At 37.8% G+C, this 17231-nt stretch overlaps 1 protein-coding gene and 3 long non-coding RNA genes across 25 annotated transcripts in view; 2 read left to right on the top strand and 2 right to left on the bottom strand.

Moving 5' to 3' along the window:
* The window catches only part of LOC136256540 (uncharacterized), an 11589-nt gene extending 6730 nt beyond the window's left edge, over positions 1 to 4859 (bottom strand). The window contains exons 1-3 of the long non-coding RNA XR_010701535.1: positions 4597 to 4859; positions 283 to 355; positions 167 to 224 (exon numbers count right to left, since the gene is read on the bottom strand). This is a non-coding gene — a long non-coding RNA (uncharacterized lncRNA). The remainder of the gene's footprint in view (positions 1 to 166; positions 225 to 282; positions 356 to 4596) is intronic.
* LOC136256393 (AMP deaminase 2-like) overlaps positions 1 to 17231 on the bottom strand; it is a 331896-nt gene that overhangs the window by 12317 nt on the left and 302348 nt on the right. The gene's annotated exons all lie outside the window — the stretch shown is intronic.
* Positions 1 to 17231, top strand: part of LOC136256555 (uncharacterized) — a 294555-nt gene that overhangs the window by 152641 nt on the left and 124683 nt on the right. The window lies entirely within an intron of this gene.
* LOC136256548 (uncharacterized) overlaps positions 16427 to 17231 on the top strand; it is a 98011-nt gene continuing 97206 nt past the window's right edge. The window contains exon 1 of the long non-coding RNA XR_010701538.1: positions 16427 to 16528. This is a non-coding gene — a long non-coding RNA (uncharacterized lncRNA). The remainder of the gene's footprint in view (positions 16529 to 17231) is intronic.

Raw genomic sequence — 17231 nt, 5'->3', positions numbered from 1 at the left:
CCCGAAACATAGCTCTTCGGCTTAATTTAATTCGGGTCACATCCGGGTCAGCAGTAGTGACCCGGTTTCAACGCTGACACACACACACACACACACACACATACACACACACACACACAATGTTACATGTGTACAGTAACATATTCAGTAAAGAGAAAAGTTTCACCTCATCTGGTACAGAATGTGTAGGCTTCAGAATATCTTCTCAATTCCACAGAACAATCCTGTGTTTTAAAGTGTGTAATTTAGACCTACTGTATGTACTACAGTGTTGGTTCTGACCTTAAGTGAGGTGCCAGTAGTGACATCAACTTCAGAAAACTTGTTCCAGTTAATGAGGTGAATGTCTTGTCATCTGAAATGAAGTCACAAACACACTAAATATTGGAATAGTACACACGTACATGTAACATGTTCACACTATACACTTCAAAGGAAACTTTTACTGTACACAATCATGACTTGTCTTGGTAGCTATGAAGTTTCTTTTGGTAGATAAGTTACATGTATGGGCTATGGAATAATTTGTTATTTACACTTGTACACATGTCAGATTATGTTGTACTGTAGTATCAGTGTTAAGCAAAGGGGGAGTTCCCTTATCGATTTGACTAATAAACGCTATTGGGTATAGGGTGACTGGCAGGGATTAAATAGTTTTCATCACATCCAGAAAGAGATGCTTGTAGTAAACTAGAAGCATGGTGTATCAAACGTTTTTGTGGTAGTTTCAAAATCTTCTCACTTTCAAAATGTTAGCATCACACAAATCAGACAAGTCTTAATGTACAAACACATCATCTGTCATTTCCATATTAAAAGGATCAAGTGATTATCAAGTGTACAGCCATGGTGGACATTTGATGAAGAAGGCTGTTTTCTAAGTGGCGTGATGAAAGGCATTTTTATTGTGGAGTTTATGGTGAATAATGCAGTAATGTGGGATCTTTCCACCATTAATACTTGCAAAGTTATTTTAGCTTGTAGAGAAATGTGTCAAAGTCTAACTATATGTTAACTGGTTTTGAAGGCTACACATATTCACGAAAAATTACATTTAACAAGAGTGCAAACAATTAATTACAAACACATACAATCTGTTATTTCGACATGCAACTAACATTTAGAAATATTGTAAACAAATATTCAGGGGAAATAGCGATTACTAGATTCAGTCCAGCAGCTCAACATTCAACCAGACTTCATACAGTACATCATGGTGTATTTGCATGATGTTTCTAAATTTTAGTAGCGAGTCAACATAATAGACTAGTATGCTCATTGTGCAGCAAGCAAGTGGCCTACAGCTTCAGACACTTTTTCAGAGATGCTTATAATTTTCTAATTGGTTTAAACATCGTGTGAGACACTGTGACGGGGAAAAAGTGGATTGGCCATGCAAGACTACTTGCAGAGGTACCTAGTACAAGTATAGAATATTGTGAAGTGTATAAAATTCCAAGAAGAGTTGGGTCCCTGGGTCTCCTGGTAACGGTTCCTCGTTCCCTGGGTCCACTATTTTTCCCTACCCCTAATGTGCTGGGTGCCTGGTTTTTAGAACAAGCAGAACATCAACTTGTTATACCACTATACTGAACACAAACAGTCATTAATTGTGATTGCTGGCCAATAACAACTTGTATCATAATCTCTATATAAATTCTGGATTCACCCTGTGTTGGAATATGGTATGTTCTAACCTATATTCTGGAGCAGCACTGACTCATCTGATTCAACTAGATGAACTTCAAGCTCACGTTGAGATAGCAGTGGTAGGTCAATGGTTAGGAAGTAGCACGAGAGACTGGAGGCTCTGAGTTGGGGATTCATTTTTACCAATATACTAGTTACTAACAATCAAAATAACATACAACATATTTTGGTGTAAACAGTTAAAAGTATACATACTTGACTAATTACAGCAATAATAAAATCAGGAGTGGTACTTAAGTGTGGAAGTGATGGGTAGTATGATAAACAAGGAATCAAGCTCACATCAAACACACACTATTGGGATTTAAAAAGTCATTTGTCAATAACACATTTACAGCCAGTGATCATTTTATGAGCAATATTGTACATTATCAGTGTCCTTTATTTTCTGTCTTACAGTAGACCATGAAATGGACTGATTAAACTTTGAAGGTGTGGGCGTGGCCCACGATAATATAACCCAAAAACCTGCATTGATTTTTCCTCACAACAACATGACGGTATTGGTTGCGCATAATCAAGCCCCAAAGTGTCTTCAGATCGACCCGAAGTGTTTCTGTTAAGTTGCTCCAGAATTTTAAAAAAAAATAAAATAAAAAAATTCAATGTAATTTTCTAACATGTTTTTATAAAAATTGTATATAAAATACCTCAGACCATCTAGTTGAGACGATCGTTAACTTTTTGATAAAAGCACCAAATTTCTTATGACATGTACTATATGATTTTAGAAATAGGAGGCATGTAAAAGTACTTTGGGAACCCTGTTTTTTGGACCTTGCTAATAAAACTATTTGTTTACATGAAACACAGTCAATATCCTATTAGTTGATTTAGTATTAGACCAGTACAAAGCCTGCAGCTGCAACAAATGGACCATCAAAAGCCATACAAAACAAACTATGTTCTCAGCCTGACAAGCAGCTGGTACAGTTAGTTTTTCATCATGTAATTAACATTGTAATTCAATTCCATTATGCAAAATCATATATGTTATGACATAATGTCTTACCCCCTGGTTCTGTAGTATCATGTACAAGCATAGGCGGTGGAGATGGGGGGAAGGGGGGTAGGGGAGCCAAGCCCCCCCTCCACTTTTATGGGACAATGTTTGAAAGAAAAGATCGAGATACTCTAATAGAACAAGAACAGTCAGGATCTTGATACTCTAGTAGAGCAGACAGTCACAGTATTCAGAGAAGCAGTCTAGCAAGTTACTTCACTGCGTATGTGTAGTTAGTTATAAGTAAGGAGATACAGTTGGTGGAGGCAGCTATATTGTCAGCATGTAGTCACCATTTTTTTTTTGGTCTTTACCTTACAGCTAGCTTGGCCCCCTCACTCTTTGGCCTGCTCCACTGCCCCTATGTACAAGGATCATCCTGATGTGTATCATTTCTTTACGGAAGGTTTATAGCAAAGTTGTTGAGTAATGAAGTTTAATTGGTCATAAAATCATTGGAATATCAACATCAGTGTACCAATCAACAAGTTGTCTTTGCAATCTGATCAACATTGTAAGGATAATTGCTTGATTTATGTACACAGAAAGATTTTAATAAATTCTATCTGTAACCAATCACTCAATAACTTTGTTATGTGCCTTCGATAAAGCAACAATACACATCAGGATGATCCCTTGTACATGACACTACAGAGCTGTGACTGTGTAATGGAAATGTAAAACTTTAAAGTGGACATCAGAGTATCAGGTTTTTGGAGGTGCTTACAGTACATCATCACACCTTTTTGATGTTAGCATTTTTAATTCTTTTGTAGCTTCCAATCAGTCTACCACCTTGACTGCCACTTTTTGTAGGCATGAGGCTGAGAAACATCTTTACCCCATTAGGTTTTTCTTCCTCTGGTGGAATGGGGAAAGTAGCCACTACCACCTATAAATATTTGGTTCATTTACTCAGTGAGAAGTGGAGTTCCCATATTCATTGGTGATGGGCTGGCTCCATTGCAGTTTGTCTTGCTTCGTTCCTCCATCACATGCATCCAGGGTTCTCGATCACGTGCCCTGGTGTGCCTCCAGCAATAGATCTTGCCATTGTAGATGGGAATTTACCAGTTCATTAACATTTTCTGGGATTCTGTAGGTTCTTTTTTAGGTGTCTTTTCTATAAATAAATTCTTACATTTATTTATTTTTCTTCTAGATTGTTTTCCATAGAGACATGTGGGTGGAAGGGAGTGTCATTAGGGTTGGTGGGTAAAAAAAATTAAAAAGTACACGTGCTACAAACCCCAAAAGAAATTTGGTGCTTTTGTCAAAAACTGAACAGTTTCATGAGTTAGGTGCTGGACTAGCATAAAATGGGTATGAAATTAATTGCACATACAGTATATTTGATATACTGGTAGTAGTCTCGCATAGCCAGACGTTTTTCTTTCTTTTATGTAGGGGCGGGGAAAGAAAAGGGTCTGGTGAACATAGTATAGCGTCGTCGTTGGACTATCCCGAGATTGTGGAGATTCTACTGCGCAGCTTCCAGATTGTTGATTGGCACGAATGACGTGATTTCCTAATATTTGCATTATTTGCATCCTGTTACCATAGCTACTACCGAAATATCTATGGTAACAGGACGCAAATGCAGCAGATTACGTCATTTGCACCAAACAACAATCCGGAAACTGCGCAGTAGAATCCCCACAATTTCGGGATAGTCCAACGACGATGCTATACTATGTTCACCAGACCCTTTTCTTTCCCACCCCGACACAAAAGAAAGAAAAGGGCCTGGCTACGCGAGACTAATACTGGTAGTTTCCTTTTATATGCGAGATCTAGTCTAATCCGCTAATAACACATCCCTCTTTGTATACACAGTACAGTCTGGCCTTATATTATTACTTAGTAACTGTGTCACTTACCAATAAAATTAAGAGTTTCCACTAACACGCCACTCGTCTTCCACGCCTCAGGGGCACATACGTAAACTTTGCTCATTCCCTCTCGGTTGTTGGATCCACTTTCTTGAGTGCATCTGGGTTGCCACTTGAAGCGTTCTTTGTTTGCCTTGTCATGCCACAATCGATTCTTACCATGTAAACAGTTCTTCCCACTAGCATCACGTGGTTAAAATGGCACAGCGGAATATCAACCTAACGGACGATTCTCGGCCACCACGAGCTCGCTTGAAGGAAATTAATTCCGTAAGTATTATAATATCCCATTCTGTATATTGTTCTGGGATTTTTTATTAGCCAGGTAAGGGTAGGGAAACTGATTCCCGTACCCAGACTGCTTTTTGTTGGGGAAAGAAAACCACTTAACTGTTAACAACTTTTTTCATCCACACGTTTGCATGTAAAAATAGTCTGCACAAAACTAGGAGTAGCTATCCTCCCTTCTCACTCCTTAGGGTAGTACACAAAATTCACATCAAGACATATTGAAATTAGCAATTGGGATTTCAAACCTAATAAAATTTATATAATTCCGCATATCTACTGACATGGTAAGTTCAAAAACGTACAAGAAACCCACTAAAAGTTGGGTTAGGAATCATAGTGTCTGTTTATAGGCCTACAGAAACTACCAAGTTACTCACGCAGCACTTTCTCGAAGCGGTTCTCCTTAACTTTTGTCTTTAAACTGAATGGCCCGCTTGAGGGCAACAACTCTTCATACAATTCCCTTGAATTACAGAAGTACTGTTCATGTACACAATGTTCCAGACCATTTTTTGTGTTTAGACTAATTAGTTTAAGGTGAATTCCCATAGTCTTGGTAACTGGTGAATCCCACAATACATTACGTATTGGGCAAAATGACAAACCGGGTTTAGAAACAGTGTTGGGCCCACGTATCCACTGCAGCTACAGTCTTGAAAATAAGGTAGAGTATTCCTTAGAGGTATGTGAGTAATTAGCAGACTGTTTTTTGTTGGTATCACTACGTAATATTGTTGGCACTTCAAAAATGCATGAAAATCAGTGTTTTTACACCATTTCAAGCATTTTATGTACTTTTGGGGGCGTATCCCTTTCAATAGTAATGTATTGATTATCAACCAAATAAATTCAATACGAAGTTTGCAGACATTTGCTATACTTTTGTTCATGCCAGCTGGAACAGGCATGTCGATTAAACAAGTTGATGTTGTGCTACTTCTAAAACCAGGTGCCATAACTTGTTAACCAACTACATGTATTATAGGTTTTTGGCTGTGCAATAATACATAATTATTTGATTGTAATTCTCGTATTTTGTAATTCACAAAGTTTTCATAATTCTTCAATTATGTTGCTATGCGCTTCTAAGGAAGCACTTGTTAAACAAACCTCTTTTATCAACACATTGTGCACAGAAGTATCTTCTAAACTGTTTTATAGTTTGACTATCGTGTTTTTTTCCACAAATTCACTCAACAAAGCTTCAAAGCTGCTCTTCATTTTCGTTCGCATATGTAGGGATATGCCAATTTGAAGGGATAGGCTATTCATGGTAGTCTATGAAGCCTGAACAGTTGTTTTTCAGTTGTTAAATGCCTGTAAAACCTGAAGAGAAAGTAATTCACAAAGTCTGGCGAGAGTTGCCACACCCGTATTTCAGACCGCCAAAAAGAAACCACCTCAGAGCAAAGTTTACCTGTGCGGAAGTTTAATGTAGACTCCATTTAACTTTTACTTCTTACGTAAAAGCTGCTTTTCCATTTAACGATTTTGCTCACGTAGGTGCGTACGGACAAACATAGGTAGATATAGATAGGTACACATACACACACACACACACACACACACACACACACACACGTAGGCACCGGCCGATTATGCCGGCATAATTTAAAGCATAATAGGTGACCAAAAGCATCAAGCATAATGCCAGCATAATAGGGACGATGTTTGAAAAATTAATTAAATGTGCAATACGCACGCCTGAAAGAAAGCAAATGTTCACTGCCAATAGTATTATTAGTGCATTTTATAATCAAAAACACGTAATATAACTTATTAAACCGTTTCTTTGTTGGTTATTCACACTTTGCAGAAATAAGATCGAGATACTCTAATAGAGCAGTCACTTGCAGTCAGGAAAGGCTAATATACTCTAATAAAACAGTCACTTCTAGAGCATAATCTTGATTTTGAAAGCATAATTTTGAGCATAATAGGCTTAATTTTTGAGCAATGCTCAAAAGCATAGTAGGTAAAATTTCGGGCATAATAGGCCGGTGCCTACACACACACACACACACACACACACACACACACACACACACACACACACACACACACACACACACACACACACACACACACACACACACACACACACACTCACACACTTTTACAAAAAACAATTTCAGTAAACCAGGCACAGCCAGCCGAAGGCCAGCTGTGGGCGTGTACCTGGTTTAAAAAAATTAATTATTGTGTATCACCTAACTTGAGTCTGTTTTGTAACTTTCTGGGTGTGATACATGTAGAGCAACTCTCTGCAAGAATAATGATGCTAAAAGAAGTTCAATTCATGAAACTTTTGGTACGTCAAATGGCCTAATTATAAGCAACCAAGTGTAGAAAATTTCCCCATTTAATTTCCCACATGTGATAAAAGGCATAATAACTTGTGACTAGTGATGTGCGATACGCCTGAAATAGTGTATCTGTATCTAACAGCTGTGTAGTCACGATACAATATCGATATGCGATACAGTACATCCTTTGTACAAAGAAGCTAAGTGCGTGGGCAGACGATAAATTTTTATTGTTTAGTACCAGCCATTACACCATTGCACTATTATATAACAAGCTTAAGGAGTCTAGGAAACAGGTAAAAGACCCAGCTACACTCTTAAATTGAAGAAAGCTAGACCTTCATATTTCTGTGATTGCGTAATCTAAATATTGATACGTGTACGTGTGTATCGGTATCGCAATACAACTGGAGTATCACGATATTCCGATATATCGATAAGTATCGCACATCACTACTTGTGACACAAGTTAGATGCCTCAGATTCCGGTTGGAAAGAGCAGTGAAGTTTAAAGTGTGTCGTGTTGCTACGAATTGAATGATGGGTTTGCAATTTTGACGTCTTTACACCCATTAACCTATACTATATTAGTGTTACAATGAAACAGAAACATATATTGTGAATTAGTTCTGCAGGTTAGTTTATGAAAATTACAGTGTTTCATTGATTTAAGCACAATGATGTCTGTTTCTTGTAGCCGGCAAACTTCTTCTTATGTATACACACTGTTAGTACCTTAGCCTCCTCTGTTGTATCTTGTATATACTTAATGTTAATAGTGTATATAGTGTTATTTCTTTATGTTACACTTTATATTATACTACTGGCTGTGGACTGTCTAGGCCACTTAAATAAATTCCTGTCCTCCACACTGCCTTGCATGCATGGATGGGTGATTACATGCAGTATTGATTTCAGTGGATTGGCACCGTAAAACCAAAACTTCCTCATGGTGAACTACATAACACTTAGTACTTTATTTAAAATTCTTTTTCTTTGAAGACTCTTTTTTAAAATTTTAAAATTAATTTTGTTTACTGGACAAACAGACAGACGGTGTCTGATGCGTCCAGAGGACCAGCCCAAAAGAATACATTACAATCATATACCTATCTATACAAAGATATTTGCTATAAAAGTCAATCATGAATCGAGTTAATTATTGTTTGCAGCTTGGATTTAAACAGGGGTAGATGGTTACTTTCAATCAATTCACTAGATAAATCATTCCGATCTATTACAAAGTCTTGTAACATAATCATATACATTACTGTATCCGGGATCATGGATTTTTTAGCTTTCTTACCATTCAAAATCATCCCAAAAACAGCTTGGTAGTATTGTTTAAGCATAACCAAGCCCAAAATTCCTTCAGAGCAACTCCAAATATTTCCTACAAATTTCTATAAAATTTTTATTTAACACTAACTAAACTAACTGACGCTTTCGAGCATAACTCGATAACACATAAGGCTACAGGCTTACTGTTTTGACATGGATCGTTTTGTCGCAATACATGCCTTTTGCCAACTGCAGTACATACAATACACACATCACAGACTTACCTTGGTTCTCCTTTGTGTCTCAGTTCTCTTCGCTGACAATTTAAGGTGTAAAGTGATGGTAGTGCATTATGACTTCCCTGTGGCTGTGGTGGTAGTTATTATGCTTATTGTCCCTTATTTTCTGTAATGATTGCTGAGACACTTCTTGTTGTGTTCCTCATTTGTATTGCTGTGTAACAGGCAGAACATAACTGAAGATGAAGCAAAATTGGCATTGCATTTTGCAGTAATTGGTTACCAAGGCACATGGTTAGATGCAAAATTAATTTTATGACTTACCTTTCTTTTGATACAGTATTCATAGGTTATTAGTGATAACTACATAACAGTAGAAGGAAAAATAGAAATTTTAAATTGGATTAGGGATCAAAAAACTAAGTAATAAAACAAGAGGTAATGTCTGGACACCAGACAATTTCCAGTCAATTACACAAGGTGCTAGGCCATAATTGAATTTGTTCAGAAATACTATCCTTTCAAAGTTTACAGCATTAGCATTTGGCTAGGAGGAGGCCAGACATGATGGTATTGACATGTAATTAAGTTATGTGTTTTTGGTTTGTACTGACCACAAAGGCATGCCCAAGTTAACCTCTGAGGTTAACAGTTTACTGTGTTGTGCCAGCCTACTTGTATCAGTCACCTGTACTGCAGGGGGGTTATGAAAACCCAGACCCGACCAGACCAAAAGTTAATTCTCCAGGTGAGCAAGATTAGCCATGTTATAAATATTTACTGCTATTTACATCCTCTATAGTGCTTATACACCACTCACCTTGTAGCAACTCTGCCAAGCACGCGATCGCGATGGTTGAGTAACACAAAATATCCACTGTAGAACAACTAACTAAACTAAAATACTTTCTAATGTGCTTTACTACATGATCGCTACAAAGCTATGTGTCTGGGTACGGGAATCTAATGTGCTTTACTACATGTGCTTTACTACATGATCGCTACAAAGCTACGTTTTCTCCTGCTGTATGTATTTGCATAGAACTGACACACACACACACACACATGTGTCGCTGCCCGAATTTATTAGAGCCGTGCTGTGCAAAGTGATTGAAACTAATTAGCTGTTAAAATGTCAAACTTGTCTCGAAATCCATTTGGTGATAAATAACACATGGAGTTAAGCAAGGTAGGCAGTACTTAAATTATTTCAGAATAGATTTCTAGAGTGAAACTCATGACACTAACAAATTCGTGCAGCCACTCGTGTTTACCAGTTCTATGCAAGAACAGCAGGAGAATATGTAGCTTTGTAGCGATCATGTATTAAAGCACATTAGAAAGTGTTTTAGTTTAGTTAGTTGTTCTACAGTGGATACTTCGTGTTGCCCAACCATCGCGACCGCATACTTGGCAGAGTTGTTGCAAGGTGAGTGGTGTATAAACGCTATATAGAGGATATAAATAGCAGTAAATATTTATAACATGACTAATCTTGCTTACCTGGAGAATTGACTTTTGGTCCGGTCCGGTCCGGGTATTCATATCTCCCATACTGCAGTAGTAAAATGTGTTTATAACTTATACTTGTGGTAATCATGATCACCTGCACAACCAGTTTTTAAGCTAGAATGAACAAGTCATCAGTGAATCTGTTCATATTAGGGATAGAGCCACTATATATTCTAAGCCATGACAGCATAAACAAAGTTTGACCATATAGCTATATCATTCCAAGGCAAGTAGAAGGCCTTGACTGAAGTCCTTATAACTCCTTTCTTACAAAGGCCCAATTGGATCTATAGAAACCCTTTCATGTGGCCAGTAGCTACCCTTTGAAATGCTGTACTATCAGTATCAGTGAGTGGTTGATAAGTAATCAGCTCTACAGTACATTGGTGGTCCCAATGTTTGAAACAAACATCCCAAGTGTTAGAAACACAGGAAAGGAGAAACAATAAAGGTCAAAATTCCCGGTAGAATTGCTTGATGTCCACTCAAGTTTTGCAATGTCCTGACAGTATGACGGGACATGTCTGAAAAGTTATTTCACACACTGAAGAGAGGTCACTTATATACCTGCAAATGTGTACTAATGTTCATTTAATCACTAATTTAGTCAGAATGAAGTATAGGGATTAAATTTACATTAGTACATATATCTGAAGGTGTAGGCAACCTCTCTTATGTCACCATTCCCTTGTTTCACTACTTTTTTATTAATTGATCACTAATCTAACTTAATATTTCAATTTTTCCTTCTGCTTGTATATAGTACGTATGTACTAATGAGCTACATGTGATGAAAATCGCAGTAGTGGTAGACGAGGACTTTATTATTGGAATTTTGCTATAGTAGCATAATAAATTCTAACAAGGCCAGAAGTAGGTCACACATTCTTACAGTACTTCCATTACAAATGAACAAATTTGTGTTTGTTTTGATTTGTCCCATTTGCATTGTCATAATTTGTTTACTACCACTTACCTTCATCTTCTAATAGTTCCATGTTAACATGCTCAGTTGCTATTTATCCATTACCGTGGTGTGCCATGCAGAGCTGTTGCAAGGTGTAAATAAAGTATGATTGCTATAGAGCATGTAACTATTTGTACATCTGCAAACATAACTTTTGCTTATTTAGTTATTCCGCAATTCCGTTATTCTGTATTCCGAACTTCTCTACAGATATACGACTATTGGAAATGGTGTCACATACCAGTGTGATTTCCATATTTGCATGGCATACTAAGTTTTTTGGCCATTGATGGAGTTCTGGAGATTTTGCGAGAAAGGATTAGAACCTGTGAACAAAGCTTGTCACCATCTTATGCTTTATTTAACTACCTAAGCATTAGATTAAGGCTTGAAAGACAAACTCCCACATCATATCCTGACTACACCATACACCCCCAGTACACATGCATATACTCTCTCACCCAATGGGGCTGTACCACCACAACGGTTGGCTACTGATAATGACTTTGTAACCATACACAGAAGCAAAAACACATCACCATACACTACATTACTATCATAATTGACAATTTACAGGAATGCTTGGGTGGCAGAGTGGGGGCTAGCATAATAATAATAAACTTAACAACAAAAAAATTCAGAACTGCTCAGTCCAAGCAGCCCTAGGAAAAAACCTGATGGCATTTTTTTAACGACCATCAGGGAAAAACCCAAAATAGCTCCACTCTGTCATGTATGTAAATTGTGACAACCCACCTTATACACCCCCTGCGTCATGTGAGGCGTGATGCAACACATTATGTATTCTTGTGGGAGTTTATTTTCTTTTTTAATTCACTACGTTCAACCACCAGAAAATACATTAGTTTCACTACTGTACTGAGTCACAAGAACAGAAATGCGATGATACAATGACACTGAATAAAGTTGCAACAAAAGAAAGGTGTGACTTTGTTGAATTCTAATGACCAAAGAGGTTCTAAAAAGCCATGTATCATTGATACCAGAAGATGTGTACAGAGGCTAGAGGAACAGAACATACCTTGGTGTGGCACTACCATAATAACAAGTTTTTTTTTGCTGGAAAAGGGCAGTCAATTGCTTACACCACAGCAGCTTGTATTGGACTGGACTACTGGACTCATTTTTTTTTTCTTTTTAGGACACATTTGGGCAACTGGTTGTACCTATTGCTACAGTGAATGTAGGTGAACATACTGCCTGTTCATCTTAGGATTGTGTGCAATTCTCTCTGTTGGCATAATCTCTATTGTAAGACTACCACTTGTCTAATCATTCTGTTCTATTCTGTGAATGCTATCACTAGGGACCTGTGAGAAGGCTTAAAGCCTGTGAACACAGGGATCATGAAGTACAAACCATACAGTACATGTGTATGTAGTGTCATAGTAACCATGTATCCTAAATACATGTTACAGTCATCAAGTCAGCTAAATTAAGTGGTGATAGTTAACTGTCTTGCTATTCCATAGCTGAAACATAGCTGCAGCTGGTAATGTTGACAAGTCTGACATGATCACACTTTTCTTGTGTGGGTTTCTTTATGTGTAGTTTAACTACATGAGAATAACATACTTATGACCAGTTGCCCAAATATTTGGTAAAAAAGGGAAATACCTGAGTCCAGTAGTCCAATCCACTAGTCCAGTCCACCAGTCCAGTCCACTAGTCCAGTCCACTAGTCCAGTCCACTAGTCCAGTCCAGTGATTATATACAACCATCACCTAGGGAGGTTTTGAGGTCATGGGGAAGGTACAAGCACTGGACTAGTGTTTTTGATTCTTAATTTCATTGTTTTACATTCCTGGGTATATGCATGGTTGTGTTTGTTGCTGTATTTGTGAAAAAGAAATGCCCACTTGTTACATTCTCCACCAAAGCATCCTATTGCAGGGGGTGTATCCATTCACTGGAATGGACTACTGGACTGGAATACTGGACCGGACTATTGGACTGGTATATTTATGGTTTTTGCACATTCTGTGGTTAAAATGTATTGAGTCTTACAAGTCAAGGGTCCTGAGGGAACCTACAGCCCACTACTAAATGCTGAATATGAGCAGTAGAGTATGCGATAACTGTCTTTTAATAGTTTTGCTGTGATTTATTATGTCCTACAACACTTATTCCCTACCCTGGTGTACAGTAATGCTGTAGGGAATGTATATCAGCAATAATTAACCAGTGATCGACTTGCCAGTTGACAATATCCTTCAAGATATCCTTAGTGTAAGCTCAGGAATTGAGCTAGCATGGACGGACTTGTTTTCAGTGCTGTGGGACGCAATGATTATAATTAAGCACATGCTGAAAGAATTTCTAATCGGTAAGCCTTCTCCAGAAGTAAAGGTCTTGCCATGCAAGACTATACTACATATAGCTTGCTCCTTGAGCTCACGCTAAGGATATCTTGTCAACTGGAGAGTTGATCGCTGGTTAATTATTGCTGATATACATTCCCTACAGCATCACTATACACCAGGGTAAGGAATAAGTGTTGTAGGACATAAATCACAGCGAAACTATTAAAAGACAGTTATCGCATACTCTACTGCTCATATTCAGCATTTAGTAGTGGGCTGTAGGTTCCCTCAGGACCCTTGGCTTGCAAGACTCAATAAATTTTAACCACAGGATGTGCAAAAACCAAAAATATGCCAGTCCAGCCTCCAGTCCACTATTCCAGTCCAGCACTCCAGTCCAGTGAATGGATACACCCCTATTGCAGACTACTTGCATACATACATACATAGCATACCATGTTTTAAATTTGAATGTGTATTATCACCAGTACCATAGCTAGTGCAATAATCTTGGGACATGTCACACTCACATTCAAGCAGTTAAGACTAAAAGTGTGTTGGAGAGAGTATAACAGCCAATGTGTCTAACAAAACTATTGAAAAATACTACCAGAAACCAGTAATCATACACCAGTCCAGTAGGGCTGAGCGATACTGCCATTTTAGTATCACGATCGATACTAAAGCCACTATTCACAATACTGAATAGTTCACGATACTTACAAATAAGTCATTCATAGCTGGTGCTACATAGTGTATTGCTCAGTATTCCTGTAGGAAGTCTTTAAAGGTAGCATCAAACTGGCCACATCGTCCTTGTTTACAGTAACAGTTATTGTAACACATGCTTTGAGGTTATGTTATGGTGATAAATTATAATTGATTTTCCTATTGTCAGTTCTTTGAAATGCCTACTTGGTTGCCTTCTCTACCAAATCATTCAATTTTACAGATAAGAATTATGCACATGTATGATGATACTAAGCCAATGTGTACATAAACACAGTAGTGGTACAACACATAATACATGTAATAGTTCTAACACTGGCATGAGGGCTTTACCTGATATGTATGCCTGACAGCCCAAGGTCTGAGGGTATACATATCAGACAAAAGCCCCAATACAAGTGCAACCACTGATGTATTATATATGCATCCATGAAAGATTCAATTATGGGTTAGTACATGTGCATCATTTCAACATCTAATCCTCTAAATTTTTTTTTACACTGTGTCTTCGTGCAAATCTAGCAGTAGCTATCTCTCTTCAATACTGCTTCAAACATGGGAATTATAGTCAATAACAAAATAGTGCGATATCGATACTTTCAAAAATATCACGATATATTGCTAAAACGATAATATCGCTCAGCCCTACAGTCCAGTAGTCCAGTCCAGTGTTCTTACCTTCCTAGGATGATAAACTTTTTGGAGTCCTCTAGATCATCTACTGGTTCATACACTACAATAGTACTGGGTGGTATGACAATTGTGGGTATTAAGAAAATGTCACAGTATCCATATAGTGTTATAAGTTTTACACACATTTACCACCAGGCCCGTAGCCAGGGGGGGTTCGGGGGGTTCTGAAGAACCGCCCTCTTGGAAGAAAGGTCCACAATTTCAGTAAAAGGTCCACAATTTTAGCAAAAAGGTCCACAATTTTAGTATACAAGTCCAAATTTTCAGGAGCAAAAGTCCATTAGCTACAGTTTACTAGATACCACTATAATAAGAAGCTAAAATAAGTGCTCCGAGTAACTCATTCAGTGCTTTCATTAAATGCAATGCAAGATCGAGATACTCTAATAGAGCAGTCAACCACTCTAATAGAACAATCACTCTAATAGAACAGTCACAATTACATTTTCTTTTAAAAACTACTTAATTTACATGTAGATTGTCTAAACCGAGCTTTCATTAAAATATAAGATTTTGGTGGACAAGCCCCTCCATGCAGAGCCCACGAATAGCATCCATGCTTCAACTCCATGCAATGTGTAAATTTCATTGTTTAAGACACCCTTTGTTCTGCTACACTGCCCCTGTTGATCATGGCAGGGTGCTCAATCTTTCCCATTCTTATTCATTGTGACATTCCAATATATTATATTTAGACACATGTATGTGCAGATGGTATAATTACAGTAGCAGTAGAGATACTTTTCCAGATATCATTCATACAGCTGGTCTTCAGTTTACCTAAGAAAAATGTTATTTTATTGACTGAAATGCCACTAAATTCAACCTTTTAGTATGTTTTCAAAAAATTTTCTGGGGGGGGCATGCCCCCAGACCCCCCTAGATTGGGTGTGCTTTGCACACCCAGTCTCAGTACCTTTATTAATCATCATGCAAGTAAAGGTCCACTTTTGGTCAAAAAGAACCCCCCTTTCAAAATTCCTGGCTACGGGCCTGACCACACTATGTTTTACTCAGTAACATTTCAACTATCCATACAGACCATATGTAATTGCTGTTTAGCTTAAAGATACATATACCACAAGTAAAAGTTATTAATAGTGAGTACAGGTTATTTGCTAACTGCAATACAGGTACAGTACTGCTCAAACGTAATGTTGCACTCGCTCGCACCGCTCGATTGTAAATGATCAAAAACTCACTAATTAAAGGGTGTGGCACCCATACCTTCGTGAGTATTCATCCCATAAGACGTGAAGGAAATGGGTGCTGCGCTCTTTAATTTGTGAGTTTTTTTAATCACTCACAATTGAGCGGTGCGAGCAAGAGCAACGTTCGAAGGCTGGCACCACTTTTATATAATTATGCTTTTTAAGCTTCATACTTTTATTCAAGTGCCTTTTTAGTACTCCATTATGTGTTTAGTTGTAATGGTCACTGTCCCCAATTAGTATATATGATTATTACTATTATAGTGGGATGAGGAGTATAAAGTGATAGAGGCAGCTAGAAATGGAGACTTGGAGGAACTAAAAAGATTGAAGCAAACAGGATATAATTTTAATGTTGTTGACTGGGTAAGTATTATACATGTTATGTTGAACTACACAACGACCTCACTTATAATACAACTCTTAAAATTAGTACACTAGTATCTGTACATGATGTAATGTTACAGTGATATTGTTACAATATGCGTTAGTGTATTTTGAAACTTGCAATGTACGGGGCTCCTAAAATCTCCAGTAAGAGTTGATAGTAAAGACAATATTATCCAATTGTATAATGTACAGCATATTGTTTTCAACAGCCTACAACTATTAATTTTAAGGTGGCTGGGAACAGTTTCCATATGGTTTCTCCATGAAATTTGGATTACCTAAAACAAGCGGCCTACTTTTTTCCACGGACTCGACTCGCAGACTGGACTGACGGACTGAGCTGGAAACAGCTTTTAAACAATAATCCAAGTATTCTCCATCTCTTGTAACACCGGAGACACCAATATCGAGCTACAACTGCTGGTACTGCTCTTCCTTACAAGTCATGAAACTAACACGTGCACTAATTAATTAGAATACACTTATGATCCATGTGTACTCACAGTGATAAAGCGTGATAGAGGCTAGTGTTGTAGCGTAGATGTTTTCCTTTGTTGCTTCAGTACTTAACACTAGCTAGCGTTAGGACTGTAGTGATGAGCCAGTTTATTTGCATAGCCCCATCACCTTGCCTGGTGGTACCACCTAGCTAGCTACCTGCTAAGAATGTGTCATATTG

Source organism: Dysidea avara, chromosome 1 (genome assembly GCF_963678975.1).
Source record: "Dysidea avara chromosome 1, odDysAvar1.4, whole genome shotgun sequence".
NCBI classification, from domain to species: Eukaryota; Metazoa; Porifera; class Demospongiae; order Dictyoceratida; family Dysideidae; genus Dysidea; species Dysidea avara.
Note: the sequence above shows the minus strand (reverse complement) of the source record. Positions and strands in the feature narration are given on the sequence as shown.